The sequence below is a fragment of the Spermophilus citellus genome (genome assembly GCF_964194105.1).
Source record: "Spermophilus citellus genome assembly, chromosome: 2".
Lineage (NCBI taxonomy): Eukaryota > Metazoa > Chordata > Mammalia > Rodentia > Sciuridae > Spermophilus > Spermophilus citellus.
This window is the reverse complement of record NC_138183.1, coordinates 89,264,811-89,292,803: the sequence shown is the minus strand read 5'-3', so window position 1 is coordinate 89,292,803 and position 27,993 is coordinate 89,264,811. Positions and strand designations below refer to the sequence as shown.

At 42.8% G+C, this 27,993-nt stretch overlaps 1 protein-coding gene across 1 annotated transcript in view; it reads left to right on the top strand.

Annotated features, from left to right (window-relative positions):
- Positions 1 to 16,068: 16,068 nt before the first annotated feature.
- The window catches only part of LOC308640237 (solute carrier family 28 member 3-like), a 110,815-nt gene continuing 98,890 nt past the window's right edge, over positions 16,069 to 27,993 (top strand). The window contains exon 1 of the mRNA XM_081278459.1: positions 16,069 to 16,085. The gene's annotated coding sequence lies outside the window, so the exon portion shown is untranslated. The remainder of the gene's footprint in view (positions 16,086 to 27,993) is intronic.

Below are 27,993 nucleotides of genomic sequence, written 5' to 3'. Positions count from 1 at the left end.
CAGATAGAGTGGGCCCTGGGGCTCCAGCTGCCCCCAGAAAGAAACGCCCAGATCTCCATCTTGCGAGACACTTGCTTAGGCTCTGGGAGTCCCATACCATTCCGGGGAACCCCAGTCTGATCGACTTTTCCTGGCTCTTCCCATCTTATGGTGTTGAGTCCCAATCACCCAGCTTCTCCCTGAGATTCTGCCTTGGTGATATTCAGCCCCTACGCAGCCCTTAACTGGGAGAGGTTCTAAAAGGAAAGAAGACAAGGAAGAGTCAGAAAGTATCTGTTACAGCCATTATTTTCCACTCAGGACCCTATTTTACATTTTCCCTTGAAGCCCATAAATTGAACCTTGAGGGAGGGGCCCAGAAACCACAGCAGGGAGTTCATTAAAACAGGACGGGTTGCCAGGAGCCAAGTAAGGTGAACCACTGCCCTCCAGTGGCTGTTCTGAGTCATCGCAGGCTGCCTTCCTGTTCCCGAGCACCTGGCTCACCTAGGTGAAAGACTTGTTGTGATAGAGCAGGTGGAAGAATCAACCCTTCCCTTCCTTTTCCTAAAACTATCTCATTTATTTTACTAGATATACCTTCACATGGTACAAAAGTCATTAAGTCCAAACAGATTCTGGATTCTGATGAATGCTTAGTTAGAGGTCTCCACTGAATGCTTCATAAAAATTAAAAAGGGCTGGGGAGATAGCTCTCACCATCATCCCACCCACTTTTTTCTTATCCTACAGGACTCTTTCCAAGTGCTCAGTGATGGCTCCCACATCCCAACCCTTAGCATTTACTACAAGTCTGGGCTGATTCAAAAGCACCTAAGACCTGAGGCCAAATTCTGCAACTCCTAGTTCTAAACAGTCCTGAGTACCATTGGATGATGTGAGTCATGTCTGATTTAGCCTCAGCTGCCCACAGTGCCCAAATGTTCCTACTAAATGAGCAATATAGGTTGGACAGACTCAAATAAAACCTCATGGCAAAATGGTTACAACCTTCAAGCGGGTGTCCAAAGGAAGCAATGGAATTTCCTCTGGAGATCTTTGCAACTTGATTAAGTTATAAAAAGTATGTCATGTATAATAATGAATCCGTAATACAATAGAAGACAAGGCAAAGGCCAGGCACGGTGATGCATACATGTAATCCCAGCAACTCTGCAGGCTGAGGCAGGAGGATCATGATTCTAGGCAAATTTGGACAACTTAATGATACCCTCCTTGAAAATTAAAAAAATAAAATCAAAAGGGCTGGGGAGGTAACTCAGTGGTAAAGTGCCCCTAGATTCAACCCCTAGTACCAAAAACAAAACAAAACAAAAAGGGTGGGGGGATTATATGCTTAAGTTTTAAACTAAAAAAGAAGACAAAATGGGATGGGGTTGTGGCTCAGTGGTAGAGCGCTCGCCTCACAAGTGCGAGACCCTGGGTTCAATCCTCAGCTACCACATAAAAATAAATAAGTGAAATAAAGGTATTGTGTCCAACTTTAACTAAAAAAATAATTTTATAAAAAGACAAAGTAAAAACTAGTTAATGTGGACTAATTAACCTGGGGACTGCCTTGCATTTGAAATTTCTTTCCAAAATGTATTGACTATGTGTTTTGCTATAAGTATTATTAGTTCATATAAAGTGGGTCTATCTCACACTTATTTAGGTGAACTACATGTGCCACACTTTATAATTCTTTTATCAGAATAATAATTTGAAGATTATCAGGCAAAATACTTACATTTTTTCTTCATAAAGAAAAGAACCAAAATATTAGCTGGTTCTTCCTTAAGTGATAGTTTTGATAACTAATTGGATGCATTACAGTTTTAACTTTTTTCTTTGTTATGATAATGATCAGTTTAAAATCAACCAAGGAATTTTCTTTTTGATTTTCAATGATGTGCAAAAGGAAGTAACTAGTTGGCAGTATTTGGTTTTAAGGAATCAAATAATTTTTTTATAGAAAATGGAAAGGGATCTGGAATTGTGAAATGTTAGAATTAGTATCTGAGAGATGAAACTCTAGCACAATCCCTTTATGTGTGTGTGTGTGTGTTTGTGAGAGAGAGAGAGAGAGAGAGAGAGAGAGAGAGAGGGAAACTGAGGCCCTGATAACAGAAGTGGCCTGCCAATGGATGGCCCCTTACTTGATTCTATATTCCACCTGCTGGGGGTACAGGCTGAGAGCCCCAAGTCTCTGAGATTTCATTTTCATTCAGTAGCTTCCTAGCTGTGAAACTTCAGGACATCAGACTAATCTTTCTAAGACTCGGGATAAATAAGGAGGTTGGACAAAAGGACATCTATGATGCACCAATTTACCAAAAACCCCTCCCACATGCATAACACTCAACATTAACTATCAGCACCCACAGATTTGCAACATCATCTGTAATATGGAAACCGACCACACCCTCCTGACATTGGTTTTCAGCAGAAACCCTTTCATCTACCCTGGTCTCTGGTTCTCATCCATCTCTCATCCATTGTTTTGCAGCTGTAAGGTAATTTCCTCCACAGCTGGGCCTGACCCCAGGCTGCCTTCCTACCCACTAATCCATGCTGATGTTAAGCAACTAGACTCTGCACAGCTGGCTCAGACATCTTTCCTAAGCAATTTTCTTCTGGAGATATGTGCAAATATATTCACAACCCTCTAGAGTGGAGTAAAGATCCATCCATCCTGTGAATTACAGCTACTTGCATAGAGAGCAGAAAAACCTGTTTACCCCAGGCCCACAAATGAACCAAAAGATACAGGGGAGCCACTCCACATTCCTAGGGCACAGAAGTTCTCTCCACCCCTAGAAAGATTTAAGGGAAGCTGAGCCTCTAGCAAGTCTAGCTGAGATTTAGGTGTCTGGTTTGCTCCCACAGGGCATCTAGAGAGTGTTTTCACAGCTGCCTGGCTTGCCTCAAGAAAGGAACTCCCCCTCCAGCAATCCAGAGAGCAGCCCATCCAGCCTCACTCTTTCCACTTTAAAGGGCTTCCTCCAGCTTCCACCCATACCTCCAGCCCCACCAACTTCATCCCCTCTCCCACCACCTTTCTCCGGAGCTCCACTGCCTCCTTCCACCTTGCTCCCAGTTTCTACTGTTAAAGAAAAAAAAATTGTCCAAGACACTTGAAAGGAGGCTAAGGTAGTAGCAGAGAGACTGAGCTTGTCTCCAAGCCCTGTGCCTGCCCTGCCAGGAAAGCGAAGCTTTCTTGATGATGGCAACTTCTCCAAACAACAGATTTCTTCTCCAAATTTTCATATCTCAGGGCTGAAGTCACCCTTTTTAGATTTTTCCATCCACAGGAACACTCTCTCCAAAATGGAGGCCAGCAGACCTATGATATTCTGGAACCTTCTTTTCCCCAAAACCTGGGCTGTGTCCTGTCCTTCCCTCCCTGCAGCCTCCCAAGACCAAGGTCTGTATGGAGCAGCCTGCTACCCCCTTCAGGCTGTGTATAGGTAAAAGCTACTCCCTGACCTTTTCACAGACAGGAAACAAGAGACAGAGGCGCCATGTTGTGAAAGTCAGCCCAGACCCTGGAGCAGAGCCCTATAGTACCTGGAGTATCCTGCTGAATGACATGTGTCCTTGCCCTCACACACACCCCTTAACACACACACCCCTTAACACACACACCCCTTCTGTGATGTAAGCCCACCAGGGCTTTGTCAGGTGGGTGGCAGTGACGTAGGACAAAGCAGCCTGTGCGTGAAAGAAACATCAATCAGGCGCCCACAGAAATGCCTGTGGATCAGCGGGATCTTCTGGCCAATCCTGGAGTTCAGCCTGACCAACTCTAGTGGGACAAGGGACTCTAAAAACACCTTTTCCTGTCCCAAGCCCTTCCCTTCCTGCAGTAAGACCCATAAAATTCCACTCCAGTCAAGTTCCCAGGCGGTTTCTCCTCAGACCCTTTTCCTGTCCACTCTGTCCGTCTGATCGAGTTCCGCCCTGGACGAATCTCAATAAAGCCTCATTTGGCAGTCCTTCTAAGTCTGCCTCCTTTGGTGGCCACCCGCCTTGCCTGATCTCACAGACTTAATGACCTCCCCTTGCTAGAGGTTAAATACCTGGAACTGACCCATCCCCAGGCCACAAGAGCAGGTGGTAGAACCTGAACTCAAAGCAGTCTACTTCCACACCTTCCTTCCATGCTTCTCAGACAGAATGTCCTGGTGTGATGAGATGCTCCAATTATTTGAAATCTGTTTTTCAAATAATAATTAATCTTTGTCATGTGGGATGGGTTGGAAATGAAGGGTGAGGTGGAGATTCGTGTCCTTCCTTCACATCCTCAGATTCTGACGCTAATTCTTCTCCCCAAGTCCACCTCTTTCACCACTTCCAACTCCACCCTCCAAGCCACTAAATTCTCTTGCAACAACCTCTTTGAAAGTCAAAATACATATACATAAGTACACATATTCTGTTGACTGTCAGAGTCATCATGGAGTTCAAAAGAAACAGCATTTGTGAAAACATTCATCCCCATGTCTGGCATGGTCTAGATGCTCAAAAAAAAATATCCTTTTGGGCTGGGACTGTGGCTCAGTGGTAGAACATTTGCCTCGAAGCAGCGAGACCCTGGATTTAATCCTCAGCACCACATAAAAATAAATAAGTGAAATAAAGTATTGTGTTCAACTACAACTAAAAAATAATTTTTAAAAAATCCTTTTGGTATAAAAAGGAAGTAATAACAAGGATTTGCTAAATTGTGATATTAATAAATGTCACCTCTAGGTAGTCTATCCTCTTGTCCTCTGATTTCTCTGTAATCCATTCATGTGCAGCAGCCAGACCAGATTTTTATAAGCATGTATCTGATTATGTCTAACCTTGATATTCAAGAGAAATGGATCAGCACCAACAAAGACTATCCCAACTCTTATGAACAGAGTAAGGATTCAGGGGCCCCCTTCCCCTTAGGAGACCTAAGGCTTGTTCCATAATGGCTTCTCTTTTTTTAATATTATTTAGTTGTAAATGGGCACAGTACCTTTATTTATTTGTTTTTATTTTTATGTGGTGCCAAGGATGGAACCCAGTGCCTCACACATGCTAGGCAAGTGTTCCACCACTGAGCAACAACACCAGCCCCTCCATGATGGCTTCTCTATCAGCCATTGGCTTGAGGACTCCAGCTGTATGATACCTGTAAAGTGAGTCAACCCTACTTATGGGCCATGGCTGTACCTGTACCCCTCAGCCTCTCACACAGTGTGTAGTGGGAGCAGCTATAGAGACTGAGAAGTGGAGTTTCATTGAGCTCACAGATGAAAGTTGCATAAACGGATTGTAAAAGTATTTTAAACATACATCTACATGGGCAAAATTTGGTCTGAAGCCATGTAACACTTACCCACCATTATCTACCTGCTATGTTTTGAATGACCTCACAAAAACTCATATTGAAATGTAATCCCTACTGTCAGGCATTAAAAGGGTGGAAATTTAATCCAATTATGGTTAATTAATTAAGGAGGGGGGCCTTTGGAAGGTAATTGAGGTTCAATGAGGCCATAAGGGTGGGGCCCAATCCTATGGGATTGTGGCTTTATAATAGGAGGATTTGAGCTAGGACTTCTGTCTTTCTAACCATACCCTGTGACCCCCTTGAAATTCTCATAGTCACCATCAGCAAGAAAGACCTCACCAGATTTACCTGATATTGAACTTCCCAGCTGTCAGAATTGTGAGCTGAATAAACATTTATTCTTTATAAATTATTCAGTCTGTGGTATATTCAGTTATAGCAATAGAATGCAAACTAAGACACCAACACTATTTACTTCCTCCATAAAAAGAATTCGATAAAAGGTCATGTTTTCAACAGAGGAGGAGAAGATGTACATCAGGGCCAAGAGGATGTAGAGGGTCCCCAGGTTAACCCTGAAATTCACAAACCCGTGGCTCCTGGAGCAAAGTTTTACCTGCAAAGAAGCATCCAAGATTTAAGTTTTTTAAGATTGTAAAGTTCATGACTCCAGGACAACTCAGTAGCATCTTACTATACTTTTGAACTCTTAAAAACTATCTTTGGAGTGTAGCATGTGAAAATGGTGCTGCATTGCCTGTCTCTTTCATTCATTCATCCAACATGTACAGAGTCCTACAGTGTGCTGAGAACCAGGGACACAGCCCTGAACAAAAACAGACCAAATTTCAGCCTCTGTGGAGCTTACACTCTACATAGTAAGTTCTGCAGGGTTGCCTAACCTAAATTCACTGTCCCAAGGCAAGACAGACGACCTAGTTCAGATCTCTCCTCTTTTTATAAAGCCACCATCCCATTGCTCACCCACGTGGCCTCGTTTAAGTTTAATCATAACTGCTTCCATAGTCAAGTATATTTCCACCCTCTTACTACCTCACAATGGGGTTAAATTTCAACACAGGTTTTGGTGAAGACAAACCATACCATGGTGCTGCACCACCTTTCCATCCTTTCTAGGCTCCCCCACATTTTTACTGGGTAACCATTAATCAGTAACTGATAGATGGGAGCCCAGCTCCCTGGTTGGAGGTTTGCATCACTCGAGATATAATTGACGCTCCAGAGCTCCCTGCAGGATTATGCTGAGGCCAATAGGTCTTGAGATGGCTCCTCACATGGCTTCCTCCCCTCTTTTGTCCTTCACCCTGGGAGCACTTCCTTAATAAATCACTGGCACACAAATTCTCATCTCAGATCTGTTTCTAAGAGTCAACATGAGACAATATCAATTATAAATCCACCCTTGTCTACAGCAAATCCACTGAGTGTGAAGTATCTAAACATCATGCTGAGTCTGGACAATACCAATAAGAATATGACCTAGCTTGGACCAGAAGGCTCCCACTGCAGTTTAGCAGAACTCATGCTGTGTTCAAAGAAATGCATTCAAAAAGTGGTGCCTGGCAGGGAGCTGAGGCACAGGGAGCCTACAGGATGAGGAGTCAACACTGCCAGGACCTGAGGGGAAAGCTTTCTATAATGAGCCAGCATTGGGTATGGACATAGAATCCCTCCTTCCTTCACCCCTAAGCCCCACATGAATCTTAACCTCTCCCAGTGAAATACTATAACTTGCTCAACTAATCCCATCTTCCCTCTTCCCTCTTTCTTCTGTCTTTGAAAACAACTCCTGCGAACCAAATGCCTGCTTCTAAACTAGACTCTACATCCTGACAAGTTAGGAAAGATACGTTCCTACCCAAGTGGGGAAACCAAGAAATCTGTATGTGGGAACTTGAAGGATATGTGGGGTGTTCATAAAGGCTCACAGGGAAAAATAAGTCCCAGTGAGGAAAAGTCCAGGAAGCAGGAGAGGAAAGATGAGCAGGTCAATGGCTTTGGCTCAGTTGCCCATGGGAGAGAGTAGGGGGAATAGAACTGAGAGAGCTTGAAGGTAACCCAGAATATATAGGGACTCAAGTGCCAAGGTCAGAAATATGACTTCAGGCAATGGGAAAAACTAGATAGTAGGTGGGAGTGGAAAGAATGAGGGGTGAGAGACATTCTGAAAGTCTTGGAGGCTGATTTATGCTGACAGGAGGAAAGGACCAAGACCTCAAAGAAAATAGGGAGGATTTGAGCCCTCAGGAGAATAATAGTGTCCCCTTAGAAGGCAGACATGAGAGGGGTTAAGGGCACCATTATGTGGCCCTGAGCTTGTCACTTCCCTACTTATAGCCTCAGTTTTTATAGTATATACCACAGTGATTAAATTTACATGTTAACTTACCTGGGCCACAGGATGTCCAGATTTTTAATCTATGCACATTTTTTCCATATACTTTAAATCTATATTTTTTAGGATATCCAATATAATGTAAGTGCTATGTGAACAGCTGTTGTGATGTATTGATTAGGGAATAGTGACAAGGAAAGTCTATACATGTTCTATACAGAATATTTTTAATCCGCAGTTGATTGAATCTATGGATACAGAACCCGAAGATACACACATCCTATTGGTTCTATGTCTCTGGAGAACCCTGACAAATGCATACACCTCATATGGTATAAATTAAGTGTAATTATGTTGTAAACCATTTATTTAGAACAATGCCTTGTGTGTATAAATTATTGCCAATATGAAAGAGCGGTTATCATCTGAACTCCCCTGATCAGGAATCCACACAGCAGAGGTGATTCATCAGCAATAATCAGAAGAACAGTAATCATAAATCCACACTCATCTTAAGAAAAACTCTGCACTACGCCTGTGGAAGGCCGAGCGGTAGCTGCTTCATGTTCTGTTGCATGTGAAGCATTTCCCAATAAGCTGGCCTAACCCCCAACTCCTGTGATGGGAATTATCACAAATAATACACAAGAAAATTGCAAGTAATTTTTAGCCCTGTACGGTTAGTAGTTAGCCTGCAGAAATTAATTCATTGCTTTGGCTTTTGGCCCAGTAGAAAAGCAAACCCCAATGCCAACATGGTTCTCCTGCATGGTAGCAAGTTAAAGTCCCATATCTAACCAGACAATCCAAAGGGACACCAAGCCCCCAAAGGACAACACGGATCCCTCACCTTCAAATGCTCTCTGAACCGGCGCTTTTGTCTCCCTGCTGCTTCTCTCATTAAAGAACTAAATCAAAGCCTGACACCTGGTTACTATCTATTTGTAGGAGAGTTATATTGCTAACACTCCTGAGGGAGCCATGCTGAGAACTTCAGATGCCAGCTTCTTAATCTGCAGTGGGAGATTCATGATGCACATTCTAAATGTTTGAAATCATGAGTCCTGTATGAGAGACGGCTGCCTCACAAATGTGATTGACACACATTTACCCACCATTTTGGGTATCATTGGCCCCTTAAGGAGATCTTTTTCCTTTAACCATCCTTCTCATGAAATTCCAATACTACAGCTAGACTGTAATATCTGCTTATAAACTGTGCCTCTGGAGGGCCACACACTACTGTTACAGCTAATATTTTTCCATACCCCCTTCAAGGCCCCATGTATTAAGCCTTTTTTTTTAAGTGATAAAAACCTAATAGACACAAAGGATGTCAAATATATCATAATAACCTGAAATAATATTTGTGTCCCCATGTTTTCTTGACAGAATAATATCACCCCCAAGGGGACCCTTTAAGCTCTATCCTACCTCCATTTGACCTTGGGAAAGTTACTTCCTCTCATAAGGCTGTTGTGGGGTGCAGAAGAGGTAGAAACCCTTCAGATCAGGATGTCTTGAGGCTCTTTTTCTTAATAATTTATTTTGCCTTTGTAAATAAAAAGTATTGCTAACTATAAATTGTTTTTTTAATTGAATATTGTGAACCTTACAAATATGGGGCATGGAGCCAGGACTTCAGGAGGCATCCCAAGCGCCCCGCCTCTGTGCATGAACTTCCCTGGATGTCCTCTGTTGGGAGACCTCTGTCCCACAGTGAAACATGCTGCAGAAGACTAGAGACCTCCTAACAAAAGGACACTTCTACCAAACCAACCTGCTGAAATAGCAGCAGTTGTGGCAGAGATGAAGGGACAGCTGCAGAGAAAAACTTCATAGAACTTACTCGATGTCACTTAAAAATTAGGTGATTTTGTCTTCAAAATATAAAATGTTTTCTCACTCCTAATACATGAAGCCTCTGACCTCCCAAAGAACACAAAGTCCTGCCAGATTCAACTTCACACTGAGGAAACCCTATTAGGACAAAATTAAAGGTGTTTCCTTGGAGGATAAATTTGCTGGCTTGGGAGCAGGAGGAAAAGATTGGAAAACAAACTCATAGTGTGATGGCTGCAGGAGGAAAGAAGAATGCAGGCCGAGGTCTCTCTCCTTCCCCTCTCCCCGGGGTACTAGAGATTGAATCCAGGAGCACTTTACCACTGAGTCCCACATCCCCGGCCCTTTTATTTCTTATTTTGGGACAGGGTCTTGCCAAGTTGCTGAGGCTGGCATTAAACTTGAGATCCTCCTGGCCAAGCCTCAGAGTTGCTGGGATGACCGGCCTGTGTCATTGTGCCTGTCCCCCAGGATCTCCTTCTTATCCTCTTATCTCCCTGTTTAGTGAAGATGCTCTTTTCCTTACTAGAGATTCAAACCTAGAAGTCTGTAAATAAAAGAACATTCAATAAATAGATAAATACTTAAATATTTTTAAAAGCAGAACAAAAAGAGAAAGAGAACAGGGAGAGATGGTTTTAAGCAGGCTGTGAATGATTATTATTCATGCCAGGAAATCATGAGAGTGACATCAGCAAAGTCATCTGGGTGGTTGTACGATACTCAAAGCACTAGGGAAAAAGTGTTTTTTTCTTGAAGTTTCAAATGAAAGCAAAAAATAGGAAAAAATAAGTCAGTCTGCCTAGTGCCTCAAACTATGCTCATGTGGTTTCTTCCCACTTCCTCAGTCCTTCCCACTCAAGTACCATCCCAAAGCTTTTATAATCCAGTTGAACCCTCTACAGGATTCAAACCAATCTCATCACTTTAATGTAGGGAATCTTTAAGGTGGGGAATCTTCTTGACTGCCTGATAAACTCACCAGTAATCTACATGCATTTCCAGGACAACCTGGCAATTGAAATTGAATCTCCTACAGTCAATGAGACAATGTCCCTCCAAAGTATGCACAAAAGAAAACATAGTGAGAGGAAAAACTACAACTACCACTTGGGTCAAATAAAATAAAGTTTTCCTGAAGTCCTAGGAAGAACACTAAGTCACCTCACGTCCCTAGTGCCAAGGTTGAGAAAGTCTGCTTTCTAAAGGCATAGTCCATATGGATGATCTGATTCTCCTCACCTGTGAAACCAGGTGGCCTGCCTCACACAGGTAGCCTTCAGTTCAGGTGATGGAATTCTGCCAATTCTGAGAATATGTGACTCATAGCATTGTTGGCAGCTGGAATATCTCACAAAGCTTAATCCTGCCCTAAACCAATGTACCAATGTCTTGACTTTTCCTAAAGTATATCTCATTAAGCTGTCTTTTAAAACTTAACTAACTTATATCTGAAACCTTGAAATGACTTGTGAACTCTTGGAAACCACATAGGAAATAATCTCCTAGGATCACTTAATCATGAATAAGAATTAGTAACTGGTGGGGTATGAGGATGTTGACAACAGGAGAAGCTTTAAACTATGAATAAGAGTCACACAGGTGTACCCCTGCGATCCCAGCAACTCGGGAGTTTGAGGCAGGAGGATTGCAAGTTCAAGACCAGCCTCAGCTACTTAGTAAGACTGTGTCTCAAAAAGTTTTTTAAAAACAAAGGATGGGGATGTAACTCAGTAGTAATGTTCCTTGGGGTTCAATCCCCAGCAACCGCCCCCCCCCAAAAAAAAATAAACTTCATGAATAAAATGACCACTCCTTAAAGGACCAGTGCCACATTTGGTCATCCCTTAGCATCCATGGGGTATTGGTTCTAGGCCCCTCCATGGACACCCAAATCCAAGGATGCTCAAGGCCTTTATATAAAATGGCAAAGTATTTTTATGTAACAAATTCACATCTTTCTGTATACTTAAAATCATTTCCAGTCTACTTATAATACGTCCTGCAAAGAAAATGCTCTGTAAATAGCAGTTATATTATATTCTGTAGGGAATAATGACAAGAAAAGAAGTCTGTGCATGTTCAATACAGACTTGGTCATTGTAAACCTAACTGCAAGGTACATGTCAGCAGAACATAGCAATTCTGACCCATGGTGGTTGGGTTCATGGATATGGAGGGCTCACTATACAGTTAATAATGTTTTGAAAGTCCAGAATTCCTCTCAGCTGATTGCCTTTCTTGTGCTCTCTTCTGCTATTGTTCTCCAGAACTTTATCAGAATCAGGACGTGCACAGAAACTATCTCCCAAACTGTTTTTGACCAATTTAGAACATACAATTTCCTTGATACCCCAGGCCAAGTAATAAGAAAACAATAAAAGGTCAGACATCACTGACCTCCTTCAGGAATGAGCCTAAACCCCTAAGGAAGTCCCCTCAGAGAAAGAGACTTGACAGGAGGGGTGTGTGTCTTGTCCTCTTCAAGTTCAGGCTAGGTAAACCATGTGTAAGTGGGCGGGGGGGGGCAGAAGATCAATCAGTGTGTCCCTCCATGCTGTACAGTTCCACTCCCCTCCCTGGAGGGACTCAGGGAGAGCCTCTGCTGGAGGACACCCCTGCTGGATTCTCCAGTTCCCTCCCCTAAGCCTAGACATAACAGTCCTGTTTTGGTAACCTTGAATCACTATTTACATTTTCTCATTTTGGACTAGTCAGTTCATCCACAGCAGCTGCAGGAATTACTCACTCCCATCCTACATATAAGAAACACTAAGCTAAAAAGTTGAGTGCCTTGCCCCAAGTTGTCATATGATGGGTGAATGTGAACACTAGAAGACAGTCCCCTTCCTCCTGGATGGCTGGGGAGATCACTCCAGGAATGTAAAGTGTGATGGTGTCACTGGTTCCAAGGAAGTATTGAATCTTCTGAGAAACATTTTGATAATATCTTTCCAAAATGTGCCAGTTAAGACATATTCCTTTATCCTATCTTCAGAAATAACCTAGCCAAAAAAGAATTGCCTTTACAGGTTATTCAATTCTTAATCTTAAGTTTATCTTATGTATGGAGAGAAATTATTATACCCATCTAATAAATGAGTAAATGGAGACCTGAAGAAGTGGTGTGGTCAATCTCATTGCTGTGGTGTGGACTCAGAACCAGATCTACCTGAGTTCTAAAAGGAAAGTGACCACAACACTCAGAGCAACCAAGAGATCTTTATTGTGGTGGTGTCTGATTAACAAGGAAGGAAAACAAAAAAGAGAGAGAGAGAGAAAAAAAAGAGAGAGCAAGAGAGGGAGGCCCGGCAGGAGAGAGTTTTCTAGCCAAAATCTAATGGGGTCTCTGGGTCTTCAAGCTGCCTAGTTGGTGTACAGTGATTGGATCATACAGTAGTTGCTAAGGGTGTCATCTTCAGCCTTCAGGCAGACAGGCCAGGGGTCAGATGTGTGCTTCCTTTGCACCAGACTGGTGGGGGTTGAATGTTCAGCCTAGAGTGGGCTTGAGTGTTCATTCTTGAGGCAAACAAGTCATAAGAAACCAGACGGGTGAGTGTCCAGTGTTCAGCCCACCCTGCAGCTTACATTTGTTGAGCCTGCTCTGCAACTAACATTTCTCCCTTTTTGTTTTTCTAAGTGGCTTGGGGATGGTGTAATTCAAACTGGCTACTTCCTGCTGGGAGGGGGTGGTGTGGGGCACACCTGGGAGAGCAGGGGAATGTTCTGGGAAAGGCTTGGGAATACCAAAGCAGCTAGAAATAACACACATTGGCTATAAACAGTTATCTAGGAAAGGGAAAAGTCCATAAAGGTTCCTTGAAGCCACAGGTTGAGCAGTGGAGATCCTTGGTATCAGCCATTGGTCCTCTGGTAAGGACTCTAGGAAATATCAGAGGTGGCATGGTTGAATCCAGTAATGTTAAGGATGACGGCTTGATTGCAGTCAGTGGAAGGGCAATCGCTTTGACCCATAAATTGAGAGTGGGTGGTGCCATCCTGGTGCTATATTGCTTGGATGTAGAATTGCCATCTATTGGTTGGGAAAGAAGCCTGAGTGAGATTAATGATTAGTAAAAGAAGAAGAGGATTGGCAAAAAATTTTGTGATTGGTGGGCGGGGTGGAAGTCCAGAACTGGACATTTGGAACAGGTGCCTTTTTAAGGTGGGAGACATGGTACCAGGGATAGTGACCCAAAAGCTTGGCTGCTGTTGGGGTAGTAAGCATGGCTGTATGGGGTCCTTCCCAGTGAGGTTCCAACAATTGAGGATGCAGTTCTTGAAGTATGACTGAGTCACCCAGTTGAAGAGGGTCCAATTCAGTTTGTGGTTGCACTGGGATTTAGGCAATGAGTGGCGCAGGAAGGCACAAGACTGCATGTTCCCTTAGAAGTTTGCGTAGAAGTGTGTAGGGCAAATAGGACACAAGGGGAGGAGGAGTGATTGGAAAGCTTTGGTTGGTTAAGAAAGTGCACCCATAGAGTTGCTCAAAGGGGCCTGAGGGAGCTCTAGGGGCTTCCCAAATTCCAGTGAGGGTCAATGGCAGGAGATTGGGCCAGGAGAGCCTGAGTTCAATAGCAAGTTTAGTGAGATGATCCTTGAGAATGCCGTTAGCTCTCTCAACCTTATCTGAGGATTGGAGTCCATAGGGGATGTGGAGCCTCCAAGTCATGTTGAGGCCTTTGGAGACTAATTGAACAACCTGAGAAGTGAAGGCTTGACCATCATCTGACTGGATGGAAGTGGAAAGTCCAAACCTGGGAATGATCCTCTCAACAAGGATGGAGGCGACAGTGTCAGCACTTTCCCTGGAGGTAGGGAAGGCTTCTATCCAACCTGAAAAAGTATCAATGAAAGTGAGTAGGTAGAGAAGTTTTTTGTGCCTAGGCATGTGTGTGAAGTCGATCTGCCAGTCTTCATCTGGCTGGTAGCTCCTCATCTGATGCGTGAGGAGTTTAGGTTTGATGCTTCCTTGTGGGGATACTGTACAGCAGACAGAACACATGGAGTGGACCTGCTAGAGAGTAGTTCTCATTCCTGGGAAGTGAAAGAGGGGTTGTAAAAATTGGAAAAGGGGTCAGGGAGAGTTTTAGATGGGGGCAGAGTCTCTGGAGCTGGAGGAGTTGGTCATGAGTCATAGGTCTTCATCTTGGATATCAGGGATTGGTAGTCTTGAAGGAGTAATTGATTGACCGACTGGTTGGTGAATTTGTGTATCTGATCTTGCAGGAACGTCTGTAGACAATTTAACAAACATGGTCCTATTAGGAGAAACATAAAGAGAACTAATAAGAGTGCTACAAGGGTGGGGGAGCCAAGGTCATACTTGAGTGAACATTCCCCATGGAGACTGTTGGCCTAGTTGCTGTCTCCTCTTTTCTAGCTTTTCTTGTCCTTCATTACCCCCACAAATGACTGTGTTTTGGTCTAACTATTTGGGGGTAGGTGTTTAAGATCAAGCTGGTCAAAATTGACTTTGTTTCTATCTATTGTTAAGAGTCAGCTGAGTTCTCATAAGGGTCACTCATGGGGGACTTGAGAGCAGCTTCTTAGTTCTGCTAGTGCCATTTGCACTAGGATGGGTCCAGGACTTGCTTGACCATATTACAAATTTTCAAAATAACAGTTGTTGTTTAGCCACAGTTGTATAATCCTTAACTCCTTCAAGATTACTTGCTCAAAAACTTCCATATATAACCAACTTACACAGACCTTTTTATCACCTACTTAAACCCTCTTATTTACTTAATCACATAGACTCTCTTATCCAGAAACACTTTTTTCCCTTCTATTAAATCCATACCTAGAACCCTCTAATTTCTCTTTTCATCTGTTAACCCCTTTTATTCATATTTTGACACAATCTTAGCAAATTTCTGAATTTAGGCAAATTATTCCATTTTAAAAAGACATATTTTGTTATTTACAGTACACAGTTAATCACATCTGTTTACCATTTCATGGAAACATAAACAGGTTTAAGTATATAGAATTATACTGTTTTAGGGACGGACAAGGCAAGGCACCACAGATAGCACTGAAGATGAGGAAACAGTTATATCTGGCCGCAGCCAGGCTCAGAGGTCACAACTTCTGCTGCAATCAATCAATCTCCTGAACCCAAGTTCAGGTAGTTTTGGAAATTTATACCCAGCATGTAAGAGGAGGGACTCAGAAGTTCACAGTCTGCAGAAGATCACATAAAAGCAGTTTTTTTTTTTTTTCACTGTTCTGGGCAATGTAACCCTTCAAGGACACCTGAGAAGGGGAGAGCTTTTACTTCTCTTTCTTTCCTCCCCCTGCCAGCAGTTACCATGGAGCCCAACAGGTAACTTCTCTTATCTTAGAAATGGAGACACCTCTATGAATCCTCAGCTCAAGGCCAGAGGGCTTGTTTACATATTTTTGTGAAAAACTAGGGAGGAGGTGTCTAGCATCTGGAGTTCTGACTTTTCCAGGCAAGTGGCCAAGTAAAACCAAACAACACAAAAAGAGGAAGCTTATCTACATTAAATTTTGTTGTAGAGACTCTTTTGCTGATAGTCCTAAAATCAGCCTTGGTGAAGATTTCTGGAGAAGGTCAGTTAAGACTTTTCTGTGGGCCTGGGGGTCGGGGGGAGACAGGAAGGTGGGGCTGAGAGCAGCTCAGGTAGACTTTAGAATTAGGGAGGAGATGTAAAAAAAATAATGGGAAAGGGGTTTGGGACTTTCCCTAGCAAGGAAAACTTGAGCAGTAGAATAGATAGAGCAGAGGGGAGTACAGGAGCGAAGATCCCCAAAAGCCTGTAAGGGACTTTAAATTCTTAGTAACCTTGTTTTCAGTGATAACAAAGCAACTTTAAAGGCTATTTTCACCAGATATAAGATAGGGGTCTGAGGGCACCCCTCAGCTCATTTGAGCTTTGGGTTAGCCAGTAAGGGGGCCTGGTGGGACCAGGTGTGGTCACAGACAGGAGAAGAGATGAGTGAGTGGATGGAGGGATTCCTTTAGCACCTGCTACCTCACACAAGGGGGCAACAGTTTGGGGAAGGGCGGTGGTGTTTTTGATCTAGTATTTGGAAGGGAGAAAGCATGTTGTTGAGGCAGGAATGATGGTGGAGGGGCTGGGGCAGAAGGTTAAGGGTGAGGACCTATTTGAGCCAGGCAATAGAGTGGAGGTTCATCAGCAGGGTCCAAAGTAGTGGATGAATCCAGAGGAAGAGAAGGTTGGGGGTCAGTGGTTGGGGGGGTTGGTTTGCAAGCTAGAAGAATTTGTAGAGGTTTTCAAGAGGTGCAGAGAGCAGGCTTCTATCAGAGCAAGAAGAAAGCTTGGATATAGGGGATGTTTATCCATTTTTTCGAATGCTCAGAGTAGTTGTAGAGACCCCTTAGAATGGAGAGATCCAGAGATCCAAAAGGAGGTCATTTGCTTTGGTTGTCTAGGGGATAATTAGGCCAATCCTGGGTGCTATATTTAATCAATTTGTGGGGTTTGATGTCCGGTGTCAAGTAGAGGGTCTTGAGGTTGTCTAAGAGACATTGTAAGGGAGAGTCAGCAGGCATAGAGGATGTATTGCCCATCTTGCAAACATTATATGGGGAGAGGAGGGAGCTGATTTATTGTCAAAAGGAGCATCCCCGCTAGAGCCAAAAATCAGGCACTGCCTAGTGGCAGGTTCGAGCTGCAGAGATTGGTCATCACCAAATCCTGATAGTTGAGGCTTCCATACTGGACAGGGCCAGGGCCATGGGAGACCTTGACCAAGGCTTTTTGGGACTCCTCCTGGAGAGGCTGGAGATTCCCAGGGCCGGAGAAGGAGAATGGAAGGGGAGGGTAAGCATATCTCTAGCAGCTGAGTCTTAAAGGTGAGAAGACTTTATGAGGGCCACCTAGATTGTGAAGGTCTAGGTGGGATGTGATTTTCCTCTCTGTTATGTGTTCTTAAAAGTTAACAGTCCTTCGAAGATGATGTATGAGGTCTATGCCAGGGAAGAGGAAGGGAAGGAATTTTGAACCCAAGAGTCAAATCTGCCCAAGGAGGGAGTCCATGGGGACCATCATGGCCTTGAAGGCTTTGATGGGGTCTTTTCCTCCCCACAGGTGGGCAAAGAGGTCAAATGCTCCCGACACCACCATTGGGTTTAGGACTCCAGAAAGGGGAAACTCACCAATCAAAGGTCGGTGGTGGATGTAGTTCTGGAGGTCAAGAAAATGGGTTCCGGTCATCTGGTGACTGGTACGTCCGAAGGAAGAAGGACCCAAAAGTGGGTTTTCACCCTCTTCCTGGGTTTCAGTACTGGATGAAAGGAAAGTGACCATGACACTTAGAGAGACCAAGAGATCTTTATTGTGGTGGTGTCTGATTAACAAGGAAGGAAGAGAAAAGAAAAACAAAGAGAGAGAGAAGAGAGAGAAAGAGAGGAGGGCCCATCATGAGAGAGTTTTTATAGCCAAAATTAATGGGGTCTTTTGGTCTTATTGGCGTACACTGATTGGATCATACAGTAGTTGCTAAGGGTGTCATCTTCTGCCTTCTGGCAGACGGGTCAGGGGTCAGATGTGGGTTTCCTTTGCACCAAAGAGTTGGGCATCCAGTTTTCAGCCTTAAGTGGGGTTGAGTGTTCAGCCTTGATGCAAACAAGCCATAAGGAACCAGATGGATGAGGGTCAAGTGTTCAGCCCACCCTTTAGCTAACATTTGTTCAGCCTGCTCCGCAACTAACAAGTCCAGAGCTCAGATGACCTGCGCACTATACTGCTGCCTATTATTTTTGCAATTGAGACATAACATTTATACACTCCACAAGTTTTCACATGTCACCACCACCTAGATCAAGGACAGGACATGCCATTGCTCCAGAAGTCCCCTGGGGCTTCCTTGCAGGTACACCCTCTCCTGTCTCCTGTACTTTTTTTCGCCCTTCAGCAGACTGCAAAGTATTTAACCAGGCATAAGTAAAATCGCCTGTAATGATCACTTGCTCAAGGAACCCACACAGGGATGCCTCCATCGGATCTCGTGGTCACAATGAGGGACATATCTGACTGATCAAGTAACAAATGTTAGCTGGGTGCTGTGGCCCATGTCTGTAATCCCAGCAACTCCAGAGGCTGAGGCAGAGGACTGCAAGTTGTAGACCAGCCTGGGCAACTTAGTGAGACTCTGTCTCAAAAAATGAAAAGAGCTGGGAATGTAGTTCAGTGGTACAGTGCCCCTTGGGTTCAATCCTCACTACCAAATAAAAGTAACAAACATTTATTTCCCAGTGCTAGGTACTGTGCCAAGTGCCAGGTAAGCAGCAATGGCAAAGCCAGCTTTCAAGTCACTGAGAGTTCAAAGATGAGTTGATATTAGACAACTACACGGATGTATAAGGGGTACATCATTAGTAAGCAGCATGTGACAGAGTAGAAGATGTTTTGAAACAGACTGGGGGAAAGGTCAAGGATGCCATTCCTGGGGAAGTGACAAATGCTGAGGCTGGAAAAGCCAGTGGTCAGCATTTTCCAAGGGCAAGAGGAAAAGTCCTTGGGCAGAAAGCATGAAAATGCAAAGGCCCTTAACCAAGCGCAGCGACATGTGCCTATAGTCCAGTGACTCTGGAGGCTGAGGTAGGAGGATCACAGTTTGAGGCCAAGCTCAGAAAGTTAGCATGGCTCTGAGCAACGTTGCAAGAATGTATGTAAAAATAAAAAGGGCTGGGGATGTGGCTCAGTGGTAAAGCAACCATGGGTCCAATTCCTGGTACGAAAGAGAGGGGGGGGAGGGGGAGAGGGAGGGAGGGAGGGAAAGGAAGGGGGAGAGAGAGAAAGGAAGGAAGGAAGGAAGGAAGGAAGGAAGGAAGGAAGGAAGGAAGGAAGGAAGGAAGGAAGGGTGCAAAGGGCCCAAGGAGAAGAGACTAAGAAAGGAGCTCACTCAGTATGAGGCTGAACTTCCTTAAAAGCAAGGAAAGCTTTGAAGGGCCTTACCGGGAATTGGGATTGGTGACACGTCCTAGGAATCCCCAGAAATATCAAGGGGGAAATTAGGGAATGTGGGGGGCAACATGTGGGGCAAGGTCAGCAAAATGTCACTGAGACCTGCTTTGTAAGCAAATTCAGGTTACATATGTGGCTCACAATCATAGGTTTTATTTACAGATACCACTCTGTGGACAGAGAACAAAGAAAAAATTTGTTCTTAGGGTTGTTTTTTGTTGTTGTTTTTTTTCTCTCATACAGGCAATTTATAGGCGATTGAACCCTGGGGTGATTTAACCCTAAGCCACATCCCCAGGCATTTTTATTTGTTGTTGTTTTTCTTTAATTTTGAGACAGGGTCTTACTAAAATGCTGAGGCTGGCCTCAAACTTGTGATCCTCCTGCCTCAGCTTCCTGAGTCCTTGGGATTACAGATGTGCATCAGTACACCAGCCCTATTGGAGATTATTTATTGTGAATGATTTCTCAAAGCACATCTAAGAAAGTGTCCACACATCTTTATAATGATATTTACCACCATATTATTTAGCTTACAATGCTATTGCTGGTTAATATTTAACTACTGGGTCTCTCCAAACAAGTCCATATGTGCTATACACATACACACACATATACCTAAGATTATTGTAAACTTTCCAATATAAAGACATATAGCACTCAATTTATATAAAACAATAAAATGAAGTATACAAAGTCTTCACTGTACTTTCCATGTGGTCAACTGACTCATTTACTGACTTTTTCCAAGACCTTCTCCACAGCCAATCTGTGGTTTCAATTCTACCCTGTGGTTTCAATTCTACCCTGTGGTAAACAGTATTTATAGTCTAGTCCATGAGATTCCTAAAAAAATAGCAACCCATCTAGGAGAATCTGGAATCTGTAAAAAGCAGTTCTCAATTGTATTCTGCTATAAAACCAATGTGATCCTGCAATCTGTACATGTGGAAAAATAAGAATTCATACTCCATTTGAATCAAATGTATGATATGTCAAGATCATTGAATGTTTTGAGCAACTAATAAAAATTTTTTTTAAAAAAAAAAAGCAGTTCTCAAAAGCCCTCAGACCTGGCTCCAGGTAACTCTGTTGGTGGCAGAGAGGGAAGCAGGGTTGGGAGAAGTAGCAAGAATTAGAGTGGGCTCTGGAATGCAGGGATAGACAAAGTGGAGCTCTGAGACCAGAGTTCTCAGGTGCCCAAATGAACGGATCCTCAGAGCGAGAGCAAAGGAGAGAGGGGAGAAATAGGAGAATGGGAAGAGGAGGAGGAGAAGGAGGAGGGAAGGGAGGGAGGGAGGGAGGAAAGAATTCAGCCACTCTCCCCATAAAATAGGGATAATCACTTTGCATGGGATTGTAGAAGGGATTAAATGAGGGTTCCATGTATATCATATATAAATTTATATTTAATATTATAAATCCTTTCCCTATCCCAAAGAAAAAGGGCTTTGCTCTAAGGGCATTTAGGGACTCAGATAAGAATTTTAAGGAGGAGTAATGATATTAGTTTTGTTTACGAAAAATCATTGATTGGAGGGGAGGATTTATCTTGTGTGTGTGTGTGTGTGTGTGTGTGTGTGTGTGTGTGTGTGTCTGTACTTGCTGGGGATTGAACCCAAAGCCTTACACCACTGAACTACACACCCAGGCCCCTAGTAAAATAATCTTTTCAGCCATGTGGAGGTTGAGGAAGGGAGGGGAAGAGGGCAGGCTTGAGGCCCAGGGAAGAGGTAGTCATGGTCAAGGTGAGAGATAATGAGATCAGGGTAGTGAAATGGAAAATGGCATGCACACTTGATAAGAAATTAGGAAGGAGTTTGAACAGGCTTCAGGACTCTGAGTTAGCCTTGATGCTTGCCTTTCCTTCTCAGCCCCCCTCTGCTGCTACAGTGGGTACCTCTCCCTACCACATGTACCTGCTCTCTAGCCCCCAACCCAGGCTGCTCCCAGCACTCAGCACTGCTGGGTTCCCGGGTTCTTGAACTGACAGGATAGGCTCTAAGTTCCTCCACTTCCAGCACTAACCCAGTATCTACAGAACAGCCAGAATGTTACTTACAAATCACAAATCAAATCACATCCACTCCACCTTAGAATCCTCTAGTAGCTTCCTATCACATTGAATGAAATAAAGTGCTTTAACCTGGCTTTCCCAGTTTTCTCTTGCTGCATTACTAATTTCCCCTCCTGCGCTGCTCCAGTCTTTCAGTTTTTCAGCGCTCAGCTCAGGCCCAGTCTAGAGAGTCTGCCTATATCTAAAATGTCTTGAACCTGCTCTGCCCCCACTTACCCCCGCCCGCCTTACTCCATCCTTCTTCCTTCCCCTGCCCCCTCCATATTTGCAAATGTGGGAAACAATCATGCACTATCTTGAAAAGTTGAACACCATATTAATTTATTTTCTAAATATATACCCTAAGAATTCTTGTACCTGTTCTCCAAAAATTTATTCCTTTGGGGTTTTGAGGTGTTTTTGTTTTGTTTTGTTTGTGGTACTGGGGACTGAAGTCAGGGATGCTTTACCACTTAACTACATCCCCAGCCCTTTTGATTTTTTATTTTGAGACAGATTCTCACTAAGTAGGACTGGCCTCAAATTTGTGATCTTCCTGCCTCACAAAGGAAGGGACTACAGGCACATGCTATTCACCCAGTCAAAAACACTCAAAGAAGTTCTTAGCAGCATTGTTCCTGGTATAAAGAACCAAACCCACCCAAAAGTGCATCAACAGAAGGCTGCAAACTAACGTGGTAAGTGGACACAATTGAATAACACGGAGCATAAAAATAACTGGATGATAGCTACAAGCCTCAACGTGGAAAAATTGGATCTAGGAAGTGATGTTGAGGAGAAAAAAAAAAGTAACGAGTTTCAGATGAATACAGGCAGTTATGATACCATTCCTACAAACTTCAAAAACAAGCAAAACAAAGAATGTATACATACATATATATCAAATCTATAAAGGAAAGCAGAGATAATTTCCTAGCTAATTTAAGACAAGGATTCTATTAAGGTTGGCACCATAATACCTGCAGGCAGCTACTTACAACTGCTGGTGCACACATGGAGTAAATGCCATGGAGAGTTCTCCCAGCCTTTCACTGATCTTGAAGATCAAAGAGCCAGGAATGGTGGTGCATCCCTGAAATCCCAGTGACTCGGGAGGCTGAGGCGGGAGGATCACAAGTTCAAGATCGGCCTTAGCAACTTAGTAAGACCTTCTCTCAAAATTAAAAATAATAAAAGGCTGGGTATATAGCTCAGTGGTAAAGCACCCCTAGGTTCAATCCCCAGTGCAAGAAGAAGGAAGGGAAGGAAGGAAGGAGAAAGGAAGGAAGGAGAAAGGAAGGAAGGATCCAGTTCCAGTAAACAATACTGGGCATTACTGGATTAACAAAGTCTGTCATCTCCAGGCAACCGAATTGCAGCACCTTGCCAGTATTTGTAGCATTTTAATCTATAAATTGGGACTGTATTTCAACACAACTTCATAGGGAAGGACTCTTGAATCCGATGTTAGATAACCCCTTCCCAAGGGAACCCACCCCCCGCCATGCACCATAGATGTGTCTCCTTCTTCATTGCTTTGTGACTTAGCTTTAGAACCAGGATGAACGGAGTTTGGGGGCAATCTTTTGCTTTCCTTTATTTCTTTCACAATTTTTATTAAAATATCCTTTGTTGGAGGGTGTGAATAACTTGGAAATTCAAAGTAGAAGCATGTAGCACCCTGAGTATCATTCACTCTACCCCATAGTTACTGTGCCCCTCCTATGCATAGAAGGCTATTCCAGGAACTGTAGAGAGCTTAAAGACAAAATAACATTGCCCTGATTTCTCAAGAAGTTCATCACCCCGTGGAAATATCAGAAGTTTATACAAATAACAATGGTACAAGACACAATATGACCAAAACCATTCATGATGGGGTTAGGAGCTTGGCTTATTGCCATTAGTAATCTGGGCCTCACTTTTCTCATCTGGAAAAATGGACTAAGAGCCATATTTGTACCATACCATTAATAAGAATAAATGAAACACTTATAAACAGTAGTCTGTGGGGCCTGGTAGATCATAGGCTCTTACTAAGTGAACCATTTGTGTGAATACAAAGTATTATGGAATATACTAAAGGGATCAATTCAGTATATCCTGTACCTTAAGGACAAATAAGTTTTACAAAACTGCAGACAGGTAAAGGCAATAATTTGAAGACAGCACAGAGGTGAGTTAAGGGAAGTCCAATTGCCAGGTACAATGGCGCACACCTGTAGTCCAAGCTACTTGGGAGGCAAGACAATCACTTCAGCTCAAGACTAGCCTAGTCAACAGACTGAGAAACTGTCTCAGAGGGTGGAAGGGTGGGGAGTGGATTCCAAAGCTCTTGAAAATTATCTGCCTTTTTGCTGCAACAGCAGTAAATAATCAGGGAGGATGTGCTTAGGAATTCAAGTCTGACTCCATAGATAAGACATTAATTCCTGGATCAGCCAGAGAGCTCAGCCACTGGTCTCTTCTGATTAAGGTTGAGAATTCTCTTTTCCCAATGTCATCTTTTCCCTTTGACACTTTATCCCTTGTTTTTTAAATCAGAGCAGTCTCTAGGGCTCCACCTTCCTAGGCACATGATACTAAACAGGCTCCAATTAGAGACCATTTTGCACGTTTACATTTTAGTCCAATAAATACTAACACCTTCTTGCAGTATGACATAATAAATAAATCTCTGCCACCTTGTTTTTCCAGCCACACAAATTCTATTTTGCTTCCTCCTTGAGTGACAGAGGTTAAGAAAATATAATAAAATTATACCTTAGTTATACTGTCAGAATGAAGTTTTCCTGCTGCATTTATCAGGCCTACAGGAGTGGATGAGAACTAGTATGGGAAAGCCACATTTATAAACATGCATAAAATTTATTATTCATAAGAAACAGATGTACTGTAATAAATTAAAATAAATTCTTTTCTGAAAAGGATAAGCCCTAAATGGAACCCACCAGGAATACCAAGTTGAAAGCTGAGGGTGACATGGATCAAAATAAAGATAAATGAGGGCTACTAGGGGATAATAAAGATCTGGCATCACCTTTAACAAGGCCCGACAGGGCCAGTATTTAGAATTGATTAGGTTTTCTTAAGCTAATCAAAAGCAGAAGGTGGCCCTAGAAGTACATCTACTGAGAAGAAATGGGTTCAGTTGGTTTTTCACAACAGCAAAGCAACATTTTAAAAATGTACATCAAGGTGCAGCTCAGTGGTTGAGCGCTTGCCTAGTATGTGCAAGGCCCTGTGTTCTGCTCCATCCCAGCACAGCAAAAACAAAACAAAATGAAAGTGTAATCATGCCACACTCTGCAGGGCCCTCCACAGACTTGACCTCCTCCTCTGCCTGCTCCCTGCAGCTCCTCCTCCCTGACCAACCCGGAGTTCTTCCTACACCTTCCTGCTCCTGCCTTAGGGCGTTTTTAATAGCTTTTCCCAGTGACTTCTCAACCATAGATGTAGTCAGGCCTTCTATTTCCCTGGGTTCCACATGCAAAGATTTGATCACACAGATCAAAAATATTAGAAAAACTAAATTAATTAATTTTAAAAAGAATGTATTAGATACCAGTGCAGTGGCGCACGCCTGAAAACCCAGTGATTCTGGAGGCTGAGGCAGGAGGATCACGAGTTCAAAGCCAGACTCAGCAATCAATGACCAGGCACTAAGCAACTCAGTGAGACCCTGTCTCTATATAAAATACAAAAAAGGGCTGGGGATGTGGCCCAGTGGTTGAGTGGCCCTGAGTTCAATCACTAGTACCCCCCCCCCAAAAAAAGAAGAAAATATTAGAAAAAAATTGCATCTGACCAAACATGTATAAACTTTCTTGTCATTATCCCTAGACAGGACAATATCACAACTACTTCTGTGACATTTTTACATTGTATGAGATATTATACATAATTTGGACAGGATTTAAAGCATAAGAGAGGATGTGCATAGGTTTTATACAAAAACTATGAGATTTTATGTGAGGGACTTGAGCATCTCAGGTTCTGGTATCTACAGTGGGTCCTGAAACCAATCCCCACCCATCTAGGATACCAAGAGATGATTTTACCCAGGGGGGCCACCCTAGAAACACAGATCCGAGCCACCCTGTCCCTGGCTTCCCAATACCCCACATCTTCTACCGAATTTTTCTTTTTTTTTTTTTCCATAAGCACTAACCACATTCTAACATAATACCATGAACCTATTTGTTATATCTGTTGCTTGATTTCCATCTTTAAAATTATCTTTAAAATCTATAAAATTACTTTTGTAATTTTTAAATTTTAATATTGAAATGGTAATTTTAAAAATCTATGAAAAAAGTAACTTGTAAAGTCAAAGACAAACTTTGATCTGTACCAAAAAAAAAAAAAAAAAGTTGATTTCTACAATTTATTTTAAAATAATGGGACATGGATACCCAGACCACCCATTCTGATTCAAAATGACTAAGGGGGGCCCAGACTAGTTTTTTCTCTGTCAACAATGATTTGAATGATTCTGGTGAGAACTATTATTCATATAGGCCATCAAAGCTGGGAAAGAGCAGTGAAGAAGGAAGAAAACCAGGAGAGTGATGAGTCAAAGACAGGTTTCCAGAAAGTGGACTAGAGCTGAGAGATAAGCACTGAGAAGCAGCCACTGGGCTTTGCAAAACAGAGGCCTGAGGGTCTTTAACAAGAGCAGCTTGAGAGAAGTAGGAAAGTCAGACCTGGTTTGCATGGGGGGAGGCAGAGAGTAAGAAGACACAAGAGTAGCACCAACCTTTTTTTTTTTTAAAGTCAAACTGTTAAAGGAGCGGGGAACAACAGTGAAATAGAGACATGACATGGGACATGTCGTAGTGTGCAGGCAAGGGAGAATCTGAGATTTTGTTTATAATTTTATTTACAGAACTGACTTCTGTTTAGAGGACTCATGGGTCACTGACTTAGTAACAGATAAACCACAGGAGGACAGAGCCTTTGTTTTCTTTACAGGAAGATGGTTCAGATATAGGACTCAGCTAGATCCAAACCCAGGCTCCATCCATTTCCTCTCATGCCTCAATTCTATGTCTCGGGAGTAACAATAATATATATATAATGGGGCTATTGCAAGGATTAAATCCAGGAATACTGAATGCCTGGCAGAGATAAGAATCCCCAATCCTAGAACACCTTGCTTGGTATATTATTTGAGTTCAAAAAGAATATTAACTAAATGACTGAAAGAACACTGAGAATGATCCAGTAGAGAAGAATCTAAATAGACCACATAGGTAGTTAACCCCAAGAGGAATTGTAGATAATGCAGTGCTCTGCTCCCTCCCAAGGACATTTTCTTATCTTAAATACTTAACTCTTCTCTCCTGGTCCTCTTTTGCCTGATGGCTGGAGTGTTCTCTGTGTCCTTTGAGCTTCTCCACCTCTGCTCCAACTACCTAATGCCACAATGTCCAGAGATTCCTCCTGGAGCCCTTGTGCTTCCTATCTATACACTAGTTGATTTCATAATGTTCTGTAGCTTTAAGTACCACTGAGGGGCTCCATGGACTTGAATGTATCCTATTTTCATTAATCTCCAGCTGGAATTTAGTATTTCATTCATGAATAAAGTAGTATTGTAATCCCCGTGGCTTTTCACCAAGAGAAATCACAGACATTTTCATATTACATTACAGTTGTCTCAGATTTCTAAAATAATTTTTAATTTCGTTATTATTTTGTTGTTAATTTTTTGTTATGGTCAATGGACCTTTTTTTAAAATTTTTTAGTATATTTTTTTTAGTTTTCGGCGGACACAACATCTTTGTTTGTATGTGGTGCTGAGGATCGAACTCGGGTGGCACGTATGCCAGGCGAGTGCGCTACCGCTTGAGCCACATCCCCAGCCCAAATTTTGTTATTATTTTGAAATTAAGGTAGTTCTTAGGATCACTAGTCTGTTATTTAATATAATCAATACAGAAGCATATTATATTGTTGTATCACAATTTTTAAATGCCTAATTATATTTTAATATAGTTTTCCTTCATAATCTTTGTGTGTGTGTGTGTGTGTATGTGTGTGTGTGTGTGTGTGTGTGTTGCTGGTGAAACCAAGATTTCTCTGCTTCTGCTGGAGCTGGTGGTGTCTGCATAAGCAGCAGACCGCTACAGCCTCAAAATGTATTGCAGCCCTTAAAAGTGAGCTATGCTGGGCTGGGCCTGGGGCTCGGGCTCAGTGGTAGAGCGCTTGCCTGGCACATGTGAGGCACTGGGTTTGGTTCTCAGCACCACATATAAATAAATGAAATAAAGGTCCAATTACAACTAAAAAAAAATATTAAAATAACCCAGTAGACTATGTCCTCCATAGTCCAGTGTTGCAACAGACCACAACAGCTCATAGCCAACATCTTTCCAGATTCTTATCTCACAGATCCCAAGAGAGAAATTCACAGAATGGAAGGCAAGAGTGAAAAAAAAGTAGGGTTTATTTAAGAATAGAAACAGA